Source organism: Arvicanthis niloticus, chromosome 26 (genome assembly GCF_011762505.2).
Source record: "Arvicanthis niloticus isolate mArvNil1 chromosome 26, mArvNil1.pat.X, whole genome shotgun sequence".
In the NCBI taxonomy this organism is placed as follows: Eukaryota; Metazoa; Chordata; class Mammalia; order Rodentia; family Muridae; genus Arvicanthis; species Arvicanthis niloticus.
In genome coordinates, this window is record NC_133434.1 from 11,394,468 (window position 1) to 11,412,544 (window position 18,077).

The 18,077-nt window shown below is 41.5% G+C and overlaps 1 protein-coding gene and 1 non-coding gene across 3 annotated transcripts in view; one reads left to right on the forward strand and one right to left on the reverse strand.

The window, feature by feature from the left end:
- The window catches only part of Arhgef12 (Rho guanine nucleotide exchange factor 12), a 128,824-nt gene that overhangs the window by 95,539 nt on the left and 15,208 nt on the right, over positions 1-18,077 (reverse strand). The window lies entirely within an intron of this gene.
- On the forward strand, positions 7,245-7,349 carry LOC143439473 (U6 spliceosomal RNA). The gene has a single exon (XR_013107696.1). It is a non-coding gene; the product is annotated as a U6 spliceosomal RNA (small nuclear RNA).

Sequence of the window (18,077 nt, forward strand, 5' to 3'; positions counted from 1 at the left end):
AAAAAAAAAACCTACATGTCAGTATATAAATACTACTCATTATATACGTGCACCAAAAAAAGGTACACCATATGCATGGGTTTCTTTATTCTTCTATTCAATGATAAACCCTGTATACATTTAAAGTTCAATGTATAGTGTAAATGCTCATCAGCCTGTTAATTTGCTAATACTTCTCCAAATGTGACAAATCACGAGGGAACACATGTCACTGTGAAAAAGATAAGCAAATGAATTGAAAGCTTTACCGTACGCTCCAAAGTGTGAGTCTAGTCTGTCTATAAAGAAATCTACACTACTAAACATTTCAGTGTTATCAATTATAGCCCTAGGTCTGTCTGTCTACAGGAAAATAACTTGTAACATGACTAACACCTTCAGAAGAAGGAAAGACCTAAGCTGGGGACATAGCTCATTGGTTAAATGCTTGTCTAGCATGCAAGAGGCCCTGGGTTCAAAAACTAGTAAGACCCTAATAAAAGAAAACCATTTCCACCACTGTATTTCTCGAACTCAGACGTCACTGGAGGGAAGGAGAATACCACCCTAATGCCACCACTGCAGCTCAGCAGCGGCTTTACAGTTAGAATCAACATTTTAGCTGACACAAGCAAAAATACCACTAACTGAACAAAGGATAAAATAATTCAAACTGATGCAAGAGCTCCTGGAGCTATGAGTATCACCTTTTCCAAATAACCGTATATTTCAATTTATGAGAAAAAAAAATAAACTGAAAAAAACAGTCACACAGAATACTCTGTAAACAGTCCCTTCCCCCATTGGAATATAAATCCCTGCCCCCATGCCCCATTCATAGTCCCTTGGGTATCAAAGGGAGACAACCATCAGAAAAATTCAAGATGATTAAATCACAATTCACAGAATAATAATTCATCAGCCCAGATTCAACAGCCATTACCCAGCTCAGTTCTACAAAGGTAACAGAAGGGTGACTGCTTCCAGTCCTCTGAATAAAGATATTCCTGCGTGCCGGGTGTTAAAACCTTTGTTCTCAAGCTAATCCACTAAGGCATGGGTTTTCAAAACAAGGAATTTCCTTTCTTTAAATCAAGATATGCTTTTTAAAGCAAGAAGAAAAAAATAAAATGCTATTATAAGAAATAATAAAATAACAATGCTGTACAAATCCTTTCCCTTGCCCATTTCACTCTTGTTATAGGTATATCCCCTTTACTGAAGCTATGTTTCTACCATTTTGCCTTATTCTTTACACTACAGAGAAAACAAAGACTGCCATAGATTACCTGGATAACCCGGCAAATCAGCAGGCAAGCAGAAGCTCAAAAGGCTTGTTTCTTGTTTCCATGGAGCAAGGAGAGTGAGATCCTCTCCTAAGGCCACTCCCCTAGCAATCCTAGGCTTTTCCTTTATCCACACATTCCACAGCCTTGGAGAGGCATTTGTCAATGATTTTACTGACCACAAGAGGGAAGACAGGAAGAAACCCCACCTCTTCTCCTACCCCAAATCATTTGCCATCATCAACTGAAGCTCAACACCACACAGCTAATGGAAAGGCAGGGAACAGCATCCGTGCACACTCCCCGGATTTATAGCATACAATGCATATAGATGACAGGCAGAGCAAGTTAGCTCGGCTGACAGTTTTTAAGACAGCGAGCCAAGAGCTCCCATTAAATCACAAAGATATATACAAGATCTAAGTATGGAGCCACAAAAGATTCCTCAGTGCAGATTTTTAAATGGATAATTTCTGAAAACAGTACACAAATGGAGTCTTCGGATGTCTTATTTCATTGTCATTTCTGTTCTGTTTCCTAATAAGCCAAAGAAACCAGGTTAGAGTTAAAACACAAGCAACAAGAAAAGGACTCCCTTTGTTAGCAATATGATCCCACAAAGAGAATCAGAGAATCTGAGCATGAAGGAGGTAGGAGTGGAGGAAAACACATAAAAACTGGGGAGGGAAGAAAAATATTTTCTGCCCCAATAAGCCTAATTAAGTCTGCAAGCTGGGCTGGGAGGACTGAAATGTCTTCATGCTATTCTGTCTGTTTGTGTTTGATTACTGTAAATCTTCCCAGGTCTCCTACTATGCCCCAGGCACTCCGATGTCTGGTGCACTGTTAACTCATCCTTGCCACTTGCAGTGGAATGAGGGGAGTAAGAGGCACACTCAGCCCTTCTAATCCCTAGAAGCAATCTGACTTTGTTAAATCAGTAATCTGTGTCCAACACTTCTCTAGCAAACGCACACCGAGCATTGCTAGCCGCTACTTCGCCGGTCTGAGGCACCAACGCAACTGCCAGGTTTGCGTGCAGGTAACTTCTAGGATCGACATACTAGTGCTGAAAGAAAGCCATCCTGTCTATTATAAAACAGACAATCATATATCTCTTAGATCAATCCCAGAAACGCTTTGCCTACATAAATTATAGCTCAAAATTTATAAAGAACCCTGGAACAACTGAAATGAACTAAAAATCAGGTTACAAAAACCTACACCTAGGCAAATAGAGTTTATAAATGCATGTTATATAGTCTTTATTTGTGTATACATATTTTGTAGCTTTTCAAAACAGGACTAATGATTTTTAATACCCTTAAATATTAAAGCACAGATGTATTAAGGTCAAAATTTCTATATACTGAACAAGTTAAGTTATTAAAGAAGCTCTCCTCAATCTACAAGAAACCAGTCAAACTAGAGGACTGCTGCTAGGTGCGGAGACCATTAAGCTTCCTCTGCCTGGCCTGCTCGCCCTCCAGGCTGAGCGCTTTCCCACGAAGCTCAGCTATCCTGAAGCCATGAAGCTCCCTCTGTCTGTCCGCATAGGTCTACAGTGCTGAAGCAATTCAACAGCACATGTCAGCTAGTACATGTCTATTAGTCAAGCTAGTAGACTTCCTATCTTAGCATCTTTCATCTGAGGTCACTGGAAACAACGTTAGTCACCTGTCAATCACGTAGCATCTCTTTTTAATCACAATCTCCATCGCCCCCTTTGCTGTAAGAAGCCAAACATGTCAACAATCTCAGCTCTCTCACAGAGTGTACCTCAGCTTCCTGGCCGTAACTTTTCCCCCAACAGTTTCTCTTACTGACTTTATTAATGGGAACCACGCTTTCTTTCAAAACCCAGTGTCCAGAAAGAAGTACATAATTCAGTCCAAAGGAAGTACATAGTTTTCTCTTGAAAATCCAAATAACCAGTAAACATATAATAAGGTGCTGAGGCCAGTGAGATGGCTCAGTGGATAAAAGCTCCTGAGAATGATCCTCTGGGTGCACATGGTAGAAGGAAACAACCACCTCCCACAAGCTGTCTTCTGACCTCTGTATGCTATGGGATGCACACACTCACATGCATACACACATAATAAAAAAAGGTAATAAACGAACATGCTCCACTGTAGAAAAGGCAAATGGAGAGGGAGGACCATGAAAATGAGTGTGTCGAGTATTCATAAAGACATAAAAACTGGGGCTGGGCCCTCATACGGTGGAGGTCAGAAGATGTCTGAGCTTAAACCCCATGTGCTCTACACACCGCATTCCAGCCAGCCAGGCTCACAGAGTGAGAGGGGCCCATAAGGCACACCTGAATTCTACAATGTAGATATCTACTAAGTGATTTGAGAATGTGCAGTTCAGTGATTAAAGGGGATGGCCCCAAACCTGGCAACTGGAACTGAATTCCCAAACCTCAGATCGTGGAAGGAAGGGACCCACCAAATCCACAGAGACTGTTCTCTGACTTACATGTGTACAACACGGTACATGTGTATATCTACACGTGTGCTTTCACATGGTAATAAACTTAGAAAATAAAAATAACAAATAACTGCCCATGCACATTTAGGGAAAATTTATTCACAAATACTAACAGGAGAATAGAAAAACAAACCGTGACTCATCCACACAAAGGCAGGGCACTCAACAATTTTAAAACAACGAACAATTAATTCATGAATCATAAGTGATTCTTAAATGTATTCTTCCATAATATTCTAGTATGTCAAAGAAGCCACGCACAAATGTAAGCATTGTGCCACTGCACTCACATCACACTCTGGGAAGTGTGGAAGGAGAGCTGTGAAAGCAGGTTACTAGCTGCTAGAAAGTACAGGTAGAGACTATAGAGTCCACAATCCAAAGGGAGTATTTAAGGCGCAGAATCTATGCTGTGTGATATTATACGGGTGGATACATGATCTATGCACCCATCAAGAGCAGAAGCCATGTCCCTAGCTGGACGTCAGTGCATGGTCTACGATCCCTGTGGCTCAGTGATTAAACAGGAGGATCATACATACACTCAAGGACTTCATGGGCTGCAGAATGAGGTTAAAGCCAACCTGGGCAGATACTTTCTCAAAACTTAAAAGTGTGAATGAAATTACAGAGCACACAGCTGGGAGACAGAGAACAAGCCTAGCATCACAAGGTCAAGGTTCAAGCCCCAGTACCAAAATGAGTTTAAAAATTAGGGAGGCTAACTTAACTTCTGAAAATTAACATTATGACTTGAAATAACAAAGAAACACTGCATTCTAGTTGGAAATGTTTCGTCATAGGGATTACAGGTTAGCAATTCTGACTGGGGGAACTTGGGCTCGTGACTGAAGGCTGTCAATCTCCCCGTACTTCTCCGTCTTTCAGTATCTACCTACCTCTCAATGGCTTAACCTAACAACCACCACCATAAAGAGAAAAGAAAATCCTTGGAAATCTACATAAACTATGAACATAGTTAATAATGTCAGTGTTGACTCATTAATAATATACATGTACCATACTAATATAACATGTTAAAAGTTGAGGAACATATATGGGCTATCCATAGCCTTTTTAGTGTCTTAATCTGTAAATCTCTTTAAAAAAAAAAAAAAAAAAAAAAAAAAAAAAACTTTTTAGAAAATGTTCTCGTCACAAGGACTTAATGTACAGGGGGGATGAAAAGCTACACAAGATGAAGTAAAGAAGCCACTGCAGCTTAGCAAAGAATGGAAAAGCCGTTCTACACAATGTCCAAGAAGAAAGTAGGAGAGGAAAGGGCAGGAGTGATGTAACAGGGATGTTAGAAATCCTCTCCACTGCTTAGACAGCTGCACTGTGTTCTGACACCAATCTCAAGACTCCCATGGGTTAAAGCAACAATCCACTCTTCCATATTTGCTGTGTAAGTTTCAAAGTGAAACTAGCTGCTAATCAGCGCTCAGGAGCAGACAACCCTCTTATGACCTGAGACACGCTGTGGCCAGCCATGGGGAGGACAGAAACACAGGGCTGTGCTCAGCACACTTATTTGAATTCTCTTCTTAGTTCTACGGACCATTAATCCCTCTCTTAATTTTTACCGAAAAATTACAAGTGAAACACCAATCTCTTCCATTTCTTCCTCTGAAAAGGACTGGTGCATGGAATCAAAGTGTCATACATCCAACTAAAGCAACAACTGATAACCAACAGTAGAGATCTGAAGTACTGTGTGGTGGGTCGAAAGTAACAGTGCAGTCGGTCACTCAGAGAAAGAGGGAGGCCAGTGTACGTTGCCAAATGAAATGTCTGGCTGCACTCAACTCATATGAGGTAAATCCATCATGTAAAGCAATGGAATGGTGGTTACTGCTAGATCAGACCAGGTAAGTGAAGCAAAGAAGGAAACCTGGGGCTTTGAGCTTGGATCACTGAAAAAGACGCTGTACTTTATAATGACAGCCTGTAACAGATTCACTATGCTTTCCTGACCTTAATTCTCTGTAGCAGTGACTTTCAAGCACTGCTACACTTCTTAAGAAGCTACTTCTGTGGCACACACCTATGACCCAGCACTCTGAAGGCTGAAGCAAGATCATAAGATCATCAATCTGAAGCTGGCCAAAAGCAGCTGTCCTGGGTTACAAAGCAAGTTCCAGAATAGTCAAATAAAATTATGTCACCAAAACCAAAACCAAACCACCCAAGTACTCCTATTACAATACTGTTTGCGGCCAAATTTGTCCTGAGTCATTTTCCTGATCTGTATTTATTTCTAATTGGGGGGGGGGGTGTCCCTCAGATAGATCACTCTTAAATAAAAACCTCAACAAGCGCCGGGCAGTGGTGGCGCACGCCTTTAATCCCAGTGCTTGGGAGGCAGAGGCAGGTGGATTTCTGAGTTCAGGGCCAACCTGGTCTACAGAGTGAGTTCCAGGACAGCCAGGGCTACACCGAGAAACCCTGTCTTTGTTAAAAAAAAAAAAACACCTCAACAAGCTACAATTTAGTAATTTAAATACACACACACACACACACACACACACACACACATATATATATATATATATATATATATATTTCAGTATATATATACTAAAAGTCTCTTGAAGCTGATATTTTATAGAAGATACTGAGGATAATAAATAAAAATTAAATTTGGGATCTATGTAACTTCTTCCAAAGTCACTCAACTAACAAACAGTCCGGCTGAGATCAAAACCAAGGTCTACCTGACAGGAAAGCTTGCCTGATTTCTGGAAGCTGTGAAGACAGGCCTACAAATATCAGGCACCTGTCTTAACTGTCTAAAAGATGATTTCAGCCAGGGGTAGTGGTGCATCTATAAACCCAGCACTTGGGAGGCTGAGGCAAGAGGATCACCCCAAGTTTGAAGCCAGTTAGTCTATATGTAGCATATTCCACACCAGCAGAATTACAGAACAAGATCTTGAATCATAAATAAATAAATAATTTACTTTTAAAATAAATCTAGGCAGTGGCAGCCCACACCTTCAATCCCAACACTTGGAAAGTAGAGACAGATGGATCTGAGTTCAAGGCCAGCCTGGTCTACAAAACAAATGCAAAAACACCAAGGGCTACACACAGAAATTCTGCCTCAAAAAAACCAGAGGGGGCGGGGTGGGGGAGGTACAATAAATCTTTCAAATGCAGGAGTTAACCAAGAAAGGATTTTTAATTCTCCCCCAGTCACTTGCTTTGGGAAACAAGATGCATTTGAGACAGATTCAAGCCCTGCTAAGTAAAATGATCAGTAACCGACTGTAGAAAAGTCATCAGAAAGTTTTCTATTTTTTACAGAAATATATGTACAAGATACATGGTCTAAAGCATGAAATAACTGCAGTTTGGGGACACTAAATAATCTCGAGTCCACGTAAAAGACAGATCATCATCTGAAGATACAAATCTTCAGATTTGTGTCCCTGGATACAAAAGAAAACATGATCTGACCAAATCAAGAACACCTAGCTTGTGCTCACTTCAGCAGCACGTACACTAAAACTGGAAGGATACAGAAGATTAGCATGGCCCCTGCGCAAGGATGACACGCAAATTCATGATGCATTCCATAGTTCTCTCTTCATTTTAAAGAAAGGACTCTGGGGTTTCTACTCTGTTACCTGTTCAGTGACAAAGCCTTCTAAGGACATTCCAAGACAGTAAAGATCCTAAATTTTGAAGAAGAACGAGGAGGAGGAAGAGGAGGAGGAGGAGGAAGAGGGAGGAAAGAAGGAAGAAAGAAGAAAGAAGAAGACGAAGAAGAAAAAGAACAGCTAGCTCTGCTCAAACTCAATGGCAGTGTTTGTGTCCATCAGCTAAATCAAGATGGCTGGGGACTCATCTGTAACCAGAAGGCATTTCACCATGTTGGTGGTTATCTGGAGTTACTACTGCTTTAAAAGTTTCACTGGCTTTAGGTCTTCACCAAAATCCCAATATTCACAATGCTGGAAGATCTCACTGCTTCCACGTTCATCTCAGCTCTCAACTTGACACATCACGATCACCTGGGAGGCCGGCCTCCGAGATGCCTGTGGTCCTCACTAGGTTAACTGAGGGGGAGGCACCATCACTGAGGCTGAGATCCTACACTACAGAAGCAGGAGAACGAGCTGAGCACCAGCGTCCATCAGCTTCCGTCAGCGTCCATCACTCTCTGCTTCCTGACTGCGGATAAAATTGAGCAACTGCCTCAGTTCCTCCCCGTGTTGACCATTTCATGACAGGCTGTATCCTAAACTGGAAGGATAAATCACCCTTTAATCTGCTTTGCCAGACTATCACAGCAACAGGGAAAGTGACTAAGATCTGGCTCTGGGTTAAAATCCAAGTTAATGCCTCCTTGAAACACCAGCTTAGTTTCCCAAAGAACTGGTTTTACTGAGTGATATATGACTTTTCCTAAGAAGACTATTCACCCCAGATAGACTAGGTATGGACAACGCCAGGAAAGATTCCACCAAGTCCAGGCTGGCAAACCAGTAAGCTTACTGGGGTTACTTACAGGAAGACAAGAAGGGAGGTGCAGCCCTCTGGGCAACTTGGGGGCAGCTATACTACCAAAAGTCCTACACAAGTCAACTGTTTTCTTCTTACGTAAGTAGAAAAGGCTGTGGGGGTGTAAAGGTTCATGAGCCTCTCCCTTCCTCCATAAGGGAATTTTTAAAATTACTTTTGCAACTGGGTATGGCTATGCAGACCAGGTTAGCCTTGAACTTACAATTCTGCTGTCACTGGTGGTATGAACCACAATCTCCAGCAATTAGCCATAAAGTAATGTTTAGGCTACATCTGGTTCCCGTGCAGATGACCACAGCTGCTCTGATTCAAGAGAGCAATCCGTGATCATGTCTTACCCAGAAGAAACAGCTACACAACAGTAAGTGTCACTTAAGTTATTCCCTGAGTCATCACTGATGGTTACTTAAAAGCCAGAGAAACACTCATCTATGTAACGCTGTTAACAGACACTGTCTCCAATATCAACCCCTTGAAACACATGTGACCAAAATTTTGCAGTAGAATTTAACATCAGGGCCAGAGAGATGGCTCAGCGAGTGAGGATGCTTGCCCACCATGCCTGGTGACCTGAGTCCAATTCCCTGGCCTCACATAGTGAAAGAGTTGATTCCAGAGAGTTGCTCTCTAACCACACCTGTATTTCGATGTGTCCATGTAACTATACCTGGAAAATATGCAAATGTAATAAAAATAAAGAATTTAGTATACATGAGTCAGGTGTTAGGAGATTAAGGCAGGACAAACTCCAGTCTTAAACCAGCATAAAATTAATATTCCAAGCAGCCATTTAAAAGCAATAAAACCAGGTTTCTTTATCACAAAGAAGGAGATGCATTCACTAATAGAAGAAAATCTTACTTCTCTTTTCCCACAGCATCTCCCCAACACGGGCTGTCACAATGGCTCTCTTAGCCCTCATAATTACACTTGCATTATCGTCCCCATACTAACTTGGTTTGTCGTTTACACTGTCGTGTGCTGCCAGGCCTTACTCACACTGAGCACAGGTTCCATCACTACGGTACAAACTCACAGGATCTTTATTCTAGCACCTTTAACTGCAGTGTGTCTGAATATCCGCTGTTACAAACCACTATGTCCTTCGTTTATAATGCTGACTGTAATTTTTCACAACTGTCTTTGTGCTAAGAGAAACCAGGTCTTAGGGTAGGCCAGGCAAGCATTCCTTAGAAAGTCACCCATACATCCAGCCCTTACAAGAGAAGTTTTAATTAGGTAAGACCACCTCACACATGTGTCATTTGATTCTCTGAGGTAATTTTTTCCCCCAAAAGCACTATCATTCTCCCTACATTGGAGAATTAAACTCAGAAAAGTTCACTTAATTATCTCTGTAATCCTTGAGAAACAAAGCAGGGACTCAGTCCCAGCAACTCTGACTCTGATTCTCACACACTCTCAACTACACAATACTGTAAACAGAACTTTCAGCCAAGACTAAGTAAATTTTTAATGTTAGATAAGAATGAAAAAAGAAGAAAGGAGGGAGGGAGGGAAAAAGGGAGGGAACTGAAAACAAAAAGGATGAGAACGGGAAAAGGGAGGCAAGAATGGGGAAGGAAGGGAGGGAGGGAGGGATATGAGAAAGTCACTGACCTACAATTCATAATGGGAAAATCATAAAGTACCTGGTAATTGTCTTAGCAAAAGCTTTCAGACCTGAGTAAAGCTCACAACTTACTGAATTACCATAAAGGTTTAAAACTACTAAATACTACATCTATATATAAAAGGCAGTGTCAGAAAGATGTCCGGTTCTCTCCCTGCTAAATTATATATGCAATGCAATGACAATTTTTTAAAAACCTCATTAAGACTTTGCATGAAATCTCACAGTTAATCTCAAATTTATAAAGAAAAGGCCAAGAATATCAACGAACCGTTTGAATAAATCTAGACAAGGCGTCTCACTACACATCGGAGCTAACGTGATAGAATGTCGTACTGGATGAGAACAGCTCAGAGACTAAGTTAGCGCTCACCTTCCCACCCCAGAGGTGATGGGAGGCCTGTGTATGCGGCTGTGTGCTCTATGCTCTTTCTCTGTCTCTTTATTTACACGATTTCAGAATGAAGTACAACAAAGAGGAAAAGAAATCTTAAAAACTGTAGACTGCTGCCAAATTGAAAGCCACTGAGACAGAGAGGAGAAGAGCTTCCCCCGCTAAGGTGCAGAATTAGCTCAGAGCTTGACAGTCCATTAAGAGCTGTATATATACTCCATTAACTCTTCACGGAAGCTGCATCACCCTAATGAATGTGTAAAAAGGTAAATAGAATGCTTAAGTCGGACACATCGACATCTCTGACTTAACTCTCTACAACATACTCAGGCTGCTCTCTTATCTCCTAAACTTAATGCTTTCAATAATGACCTATATTTAAGTGTACTAAGCATGTGTCACTAAGATGCCACTGCCAACAGTGAGCTAAACTCCAGATAAAACATGCCACCCTGCCAAGTGGTCAGGATGATCACCTTACTACAGATGTGACATTTGCCTACCGGTAGTTTCTGAAGAGGGAATACTTGTAAGAAAAAAGTAGGTTTGGTACAGAGAAGATTGTCAAAATATGGCGCACTCACCCAATGGTTTATAGGACTCTGAGCAGGTTACTTGCTCTAGAGCAATGCTGTCGGGATGAAGTAAGCAAGCACAGTGCCCTGGAGTCAAGCATCTCAGGTAGTATGCAAATGCTGGTTCCTTTTAATAAAATGGCTGCTCACTGAGCAGCAGACATCAGTACTCAGGAGGCTAGCTGGGGATAAAGCACAACTGTGGAGTGCTCGCCAACATGCACACGGTGAGTCTGACCTACAGCACTGGAGGGAGAAAGGACAGGTCGCTCAGACCGGGCTCCTACTTGCTATATAGAGAACTAAGAGAACATTGGGACTCCTGCTCCTGTATCTCCTGAATGCCCAACATTTTATTTAACTTATTTGTTTGCTTGTTTATTTGGGCTTAGGGTCTCACTGGCTACCATGGGCTAACTTGGAGCTCACTGTGTCGACCAGGCTAGTCCGCAATTCTCTGTCCTTCTGCCCAGGACCTATTTTCTTCTCTATTCCACAATGGAACCTTCGGGTCATTTGTTCCTTTCTGAAGCTTGAAAATCGAATGACAGGCAATAATTTATCACCATCTCTTCCCTGGGAGCTCTGTCATCAGTGTCCAAGACAAATCTGGTACCTCAGAGGTACCAGATTGAAATTCTGGTACCAGAAATTCAATTTAAGTTTCTCTTTGTCAACAATAGCTTCACTGATTTTTTTTTTAAATACTGTTTTAGTCTTTAGTCCCTTCATGTCTTGAAATGTATACCAAGCTAGCATTACTACCTCAGAACATCTAAACATTCCCTAAGTTTTGAACTATACTGTCAGATTATTTTCTGTAATGTTTAAACTTATTTAGATGTCCAAATCCAGATGAAAAATACTATTCCAAGTCTCCTTTCAAATTAAGAATTAGCTTCACGACTAATGGTGGTGCACATTTTTAATCCCAGCATTTAGGAAGCAGAGGCAGGCTGATCTGTGAGTTTAAGGCCAGTCTGATCTACATTATAAGCTTCAGGACGAGGACGACCAGGGCTACACAGAGAGGCCCTGTCTCAAAAAAGAAAGGGAAGAAAAATAGAGAGAGGAGAGGAGGGTAGAAGAGTGGAGAGGAAAGAAAAGAGTAATAATAATTTGCTTCAATTGCTATAAATAATAAACAAAAAAAATAGCATTCCCAGTATAGCACAAACTCAGGAATTCAACTTTTTTCTAAGTGTCCAATCTGGCCTTATGCTAATGGAACCCTTACTTTTCATCTATTCATTTATTAATCTAATTCGGTGGTTCTCAATCTGTGGGTCATGACCCCTAAGCTCATCATGCATAGCAGATATTTACATTACATTTCATAACTAGCAAAATTACAGTTATTAAGTAACAACAAAGTCATTTTAAGGTCAGGGTCACCGCAACATGAAGCATTAAAGGCCTGCAGTATTAGGAAGGTTGAGAACCACTGGTCTAATTCAATATTTACATCTTCCAAGTACTGACAAAAGAAAAATGAAGACAAACAAACTCAATAAAGCTGGAAAAATTAAGTTCTAAGACTCCTGTAAACAAGACGCCATCCTCGGAGCTTTCAAACCCCTCTGCCAATCACCTTCTAACCCTAGTCTAAGGTCTGTGCTGGAGAAGAGGCCGGCCTACCATATGTTTCTATGTCTGTACAAACTCGATGATTTGCCACAGCACAGAGCCTGGGTACTTAGTGCCGTCCTTTAACACTGTCATCATAGTAGGAAAAAGATAGTACTGTTTGCCAAAAAAAAAAAAAAAAAAGTAACACTAGAAAACAATATATGAACAGAATTACACTTGAAAATACTAGCAATGAAATGCAAGTATGCATTTCTGGGACAATAACACTAAGTCAGTACAACTACAAGCTGGTCATTTCCTCAAACAGGAGGCAGTTCATACTTTCTTTTCACTTGATGCTGTCATGATGTTCCTCTGGCTACAAAACAAAACCCATCTTAACCCATCTACTGGTACCAGTAGTTGGTCATTTAATGGGGAAAAAAAAAGCAGTCAAATCAGGAAGTTATTAAATGCCGCTTGTAAAGATCTTAAATTCTGCTTCAACTTATAATATATAAATGTGTATTCGTCTGCCACTTCTTAGATATGGAATAAAGGCCTTTTCTTTAGCAAGATAATCATAGTGACTGTTATCTTTCTCGTAGAAGCTACACTAAATATATCACTGAGATTAACTACCAATTCAGTTTACTTACAGTGGAACAAGAAACAGGACATGCATAAAAATATTCACTAAATCTTTCCACAAATAACTCATAGTTGTCTTTATCACTATCCAACTTGACAGCGGTATTTCAGTGAGTCTGCCTCACATTTCCAAATCATAAAAACTTTTTCCATAGATATATGGAATTTTATACTTTCAGTCTGTCTGTTTTCATAATATTTAACTAAAATGATTCCAACATAAGGACAAGACTGGGATTATACCACTCAAGTAGGAGTCCTCAGATACACAGAACTGCCTACTGCACCAGCACTCCACTGGCTATAGGTAAAGTCCTAAACTACAGAACAGAATAAAGCCTCTGAACTCGGTAGCTATCCCAGCCACTACGTCCCTCCTACTTCTTAAATAAACTGGCTACCACTTCTGTTAAAGTTGTAAGACTTCCATAAAACCCCGAGTGGCTACCCACTTGTATGACGGTTCCTCTAAGTAGTTCCTTAAATACACACCACCACCTACAGGCGTCCTAAGACCTCTACCTTACCTTCAAGAATGATGTCCTGTCTCAATACTTTCACAACATTTGTTTTAGTTGTCTTTTTTTTTTTTTTTTTGGTCAGCCATTATAGCTTAGTAAAAGTCTTATGAAAGAGCTCAGCATAGGCTGGCTAGATGGCCCAGCCAGGAGTCATTTGCCACTAAGCTTGATGACCAGAGTCTGAATCCCAGAACCCAGTCCCTTGGGTTGTCCTCTGAACATTTCATGTGTGCACTTAAAAATAAAAGAGTAAGAAAGAGAGAGAGAGAGAGAGAGAGAGAGAGAGGGAGGGAGGGAGGGAGGGAGGGAGGGAGGGAGGGAGGGAGGGAGGGAGGGAAGGAAGGAGGAAGATGGGTATGATAGCTCACTCCTATAATCCCAGCACTTAGGTACAGGAGAATGGGAAGTTAGAAGCAGCCAGCCTATTGTATATATAAGATCTTATCTCTAAAGGAAGGACAAGAATTAAAAAAAAAAAAAACAAAAAAACACCAACCAGAAAAAAAAAACAATAAAAAAAAAAAACACCAACTTTCTAAGCATTCATTATTTAGCTTCAAAATTAGAGCTACATACAGAGTTTGGCAGAAAGAATGGAAAACTCTTCACACATCCATTCGAGCTACGGGAAGAATGTCAGATATCTCTGGGAGAAGCCTTTCCTTTGTGAGATCTTATGCATGACGAAGGCTAGTTCTGCAAACAACCTTATCTTGACAAATACAACTATTCATGTGAACAACTTAAATTATCTTGACAAGTGTAAGTATTCTGTGAATAACACAAAAGATAACTGTAAAACTAGAACTATAAAATATATGAGTGTAAAGATTACTTTCAATGACTTTTTTTTTTTTTATCAAATTTACCTCATTTTTATGAGTGTTTAACCACAGACAAGGCAGCCGATTAAGGTGCTGGGTGAACAAAGCTCACTTCCACCCAACAGAACAGTATGAAAATGGCCGCATATCTTCTAAGATCACCTCAACAAACTCACTACAGCCTCCATCCTGATCTCTTAATCACACAAGCAGATTCCTTAAGTGTCCCTAGAGAGGCCCCCAGAATGAAAAGGGAACCAACCTCTCCTCCTAACAGTCTCAGCCACTTGCCCAGTGTAGTGAACAACCTTAGGAGACCTATTGGCTCGCAACAGACCTTCAGATGCCTGAAGCCTGTGCCTTCTTTGAGGGGAAAATACTTCGACATGCCTCATGAGGAACCTTAAATCAGAACTACTCAGCTAAGTGACTCCTAGCTTCCTGATCATAATTGTATGAGATAATAATACTTGGTAGCTCTGTCTAGGCATGGCAGCACAGCCCCGAAATCCCAAATACTCCTGGGAACCGGAGGCAAGAGGAGATCACAAGTCTCAGAAATAAAAAGGCTGGAAAGATGGCTCAGCACTTGCGAGCTGGCACTGCTCTTGCAGAGGCTGATGTCAAATGGCACAGCTGCATATACCTGCAGCAGGAGAACTCAGCGCTCTCTTCTGGCCTCCACAGGCACTGCACTCACGCACACACCCCAAGGGAGACTGAGTGTGGTAGCTCATGTAATCCCAACACTTGGAAGGTTGAGGCAGGAGGAGTGCCTCAAGTTCAGAGCCAGCCTGAATAACAAAGACCCAGTATCAAAAAAAAATAAAAAATAAAAGAGTGCTAGGGGGCTGGAAAGATGGCTCAGCAGTTAAGAGAGCACTGACTGCTCTCCCGGAGGTCCTGAGTTCAATTCCCAGCAACCACATGGTGGCTCACAACCATCTGTAATGGGATCTCATGCCCTCTTTTGGTGTGTCTGATGACAGCTACAGTATACTCATATTCATAAAGCAAATAAATAATTCTTAAATAAATAAATAAATAAATAAAGCCGGGCGGTGGTGGCGCACACCTTTAATCCCAGCCCTCGGGAGGCAGAGGCAGGCGGATTTCTGAGTTCAAAGCCAGCCTGGTCTATAGAGTGAGTTCCAGGACAGCCAGAGCTATACAGAGAAACTCTGTCTCGAAAAACCAAAAGAAAGAAAGAAAGAAAGAAAGAAAGAAAGAAAGAAAGAAAGAAAGAAAGAAAGAGGGAGGGAGGGAGGGGAGGAAGGGAGGGAGAAAGAAAGAAGGAAAGAAAGTGTGTGCTAGGGTGTTTACCTTATGTGTGAAACTCTAGATATAACCTCTAATACCATCAAAAAATATACTTTTGCACTGACAAAATGCTCTATGATACTGTACACCCAATACAATAGCCATTGCTACATGTGGCTGCTGAACAATAAAATGCGGTGTGACCCAGGAACTAAGTTTTCCATTTTATGTAATTTTAATTAAGCAGCCAATTTTGTCTTGTGTATCTACTATGCTAGAGAACAAACTTCTATGACTTTGGGGATCATGTACTGCATACCAATAGATAACTAGTTTATGTTCATTCTTTAGGATTTTCTCTATCTTTTTCTTTCTTTTTTTTTTTTTTTTTTTTTTTAAGATTTATTTATTTTATGTGAGTACACTGTCACTTTCTTCAGACACCCCAGAAGAGGGCATCAGATCTCCTTTCAGATGGTTGAGAGCCACCATATGGTTGCTGGGAACTGAACTCAGGACCTCTGGAAGAGCAGATGGTGCTCTTAACCACTGAGCCGTCTCTCCAGCCCCCCTTACTACAATTCTTTAGTCTCCTCCTTCTACTTAATTAGTCAGCCAAGCAAAACCAAGCCAAGCCTCGCCTCCTCCTCACATTCCCCACCTCAGTGAATGGCACTGGCACACACAGAGCCTCCCGATCCTTTCGTCCCTATTGTAGTCGTATGTCTTTGAGCTTTGCTTTTGCCTCTCCTCTTTCAAACACACTGCTGAGCGGCTCTGGTTTAAGGTGTTGTGAGGACTTCATTTTCCATGTAGATTACTGAGAAATATCTCTTTATCAGTCTCTGCTTCTGAGACTGCTTCTCACCGCTAATCCACCCTTCACACTGCCACAGGATCCCATAACTTCTATGGCTAAAGGACAGCACTGGCCTTCAGAACCCAGGGTTTAAACCCAACCTCCTTAAAATGACACCATCAAGTGCCACCTAACACTTCAATTTCATCCTCATCAGTCTCTCTTTTAAATTATTTCCTGTGTGTGGGGTGTTTGCCTGTGTGCATAACTGTGCACCACTCGCATGCCTGAAGCTTGAGGAGGCCAGAAGAGAGCATCAGATCTCTGGAACTGGAGTGACAGAGCACTGTTCGCCACCATATGGGTGCTGGGAATGGAACCCTGGTCCTTTCCAAGGGCAACCAGTGGCCCACCCACCGAGTCATCGTCACCATCAATTCCCCTGCTTTACTCACACCAAACGGCGTGCAGTTTGTACAAAACACAGGATGTCTCACCCCATGTTGTTTTAAAGGTAAGTCTCACTCACTATACAGAGCGGTCTGTATGGCATGCTCCCACCTCTGCCGCCTTAATGCTGAGATCACAGGGAAGCCACCCCAGCAGGTCCTCACCTGGCTCCACTCAGATCACTCCTCTCAATGCTCTCGTACACTCACTGTCTGGGAACCACGTCTCGACCCCTCATCTTATCTACGAAACAATTTCTAGTCTGATCGTGAAAGGCAAACTACACCGCTTTGCATCTAGTTGTCTCCTATCATACTAGCATCTCCCACGAGTCAGGAACAGTACCTGATTCGCCTCTGCCTGTCTCTATGGTAGACCAGTGTCTAATGCAGGCTGGGGATTCAGACTTCTGCCACTCATGGGGAGTGATACTTACACTTCCTAGGACTCTTTCTGTCCTTGTAAATATAGGATGTATTTAAAACCCATTCCCTCACAGTCATTGGGAAGATTATATAAAATACAGTGTATAAAATGCAACTGTGCCTCATACAACTTTTACTTTGAAATGAGAGATTAATAGCTGAGTTTACTATCTCCCAGAAAGATACAGAAAGAGTGAGGAAGACATCTGGGTATTTACTACATGGTATGAAGACTGAAGGCATAAAGACTCAAGCAGAAATAATAAAAGGCTGAAGAAGAACAGAGGACCTGCACGGGCTAAGACAGCACAGCAGAAGTAAAGCCCGTGGATGTCGACACAGGGCCAGAGTACAGACAGGTGACTGCAGGAGAGAAGGAAAAGCACCCAAACCTGAAAGCAGAGCCTTCCAAGGAAGGCGACAGCTAAGATGTAGTCCGGCAGTACAAGTGGTGTCTAAGAGGAATCACATGAAAGTGCAAATTTTGGGCTATTTGTGACTAATAAAAAAAGAGCATTTCAAGCAAAAAACTGGATTTTCTTAATAATGAGCCCCAATTTGGGGATTATTCAGAACTATATTTTACACTCTACCTTTTCACCTTGAGTACCTGAATGTGGGACTCATAAACCAAGGGGGAAAAATGTCTCCCTCCTTATAAAGTATCCTACATGGTCCATAGCAC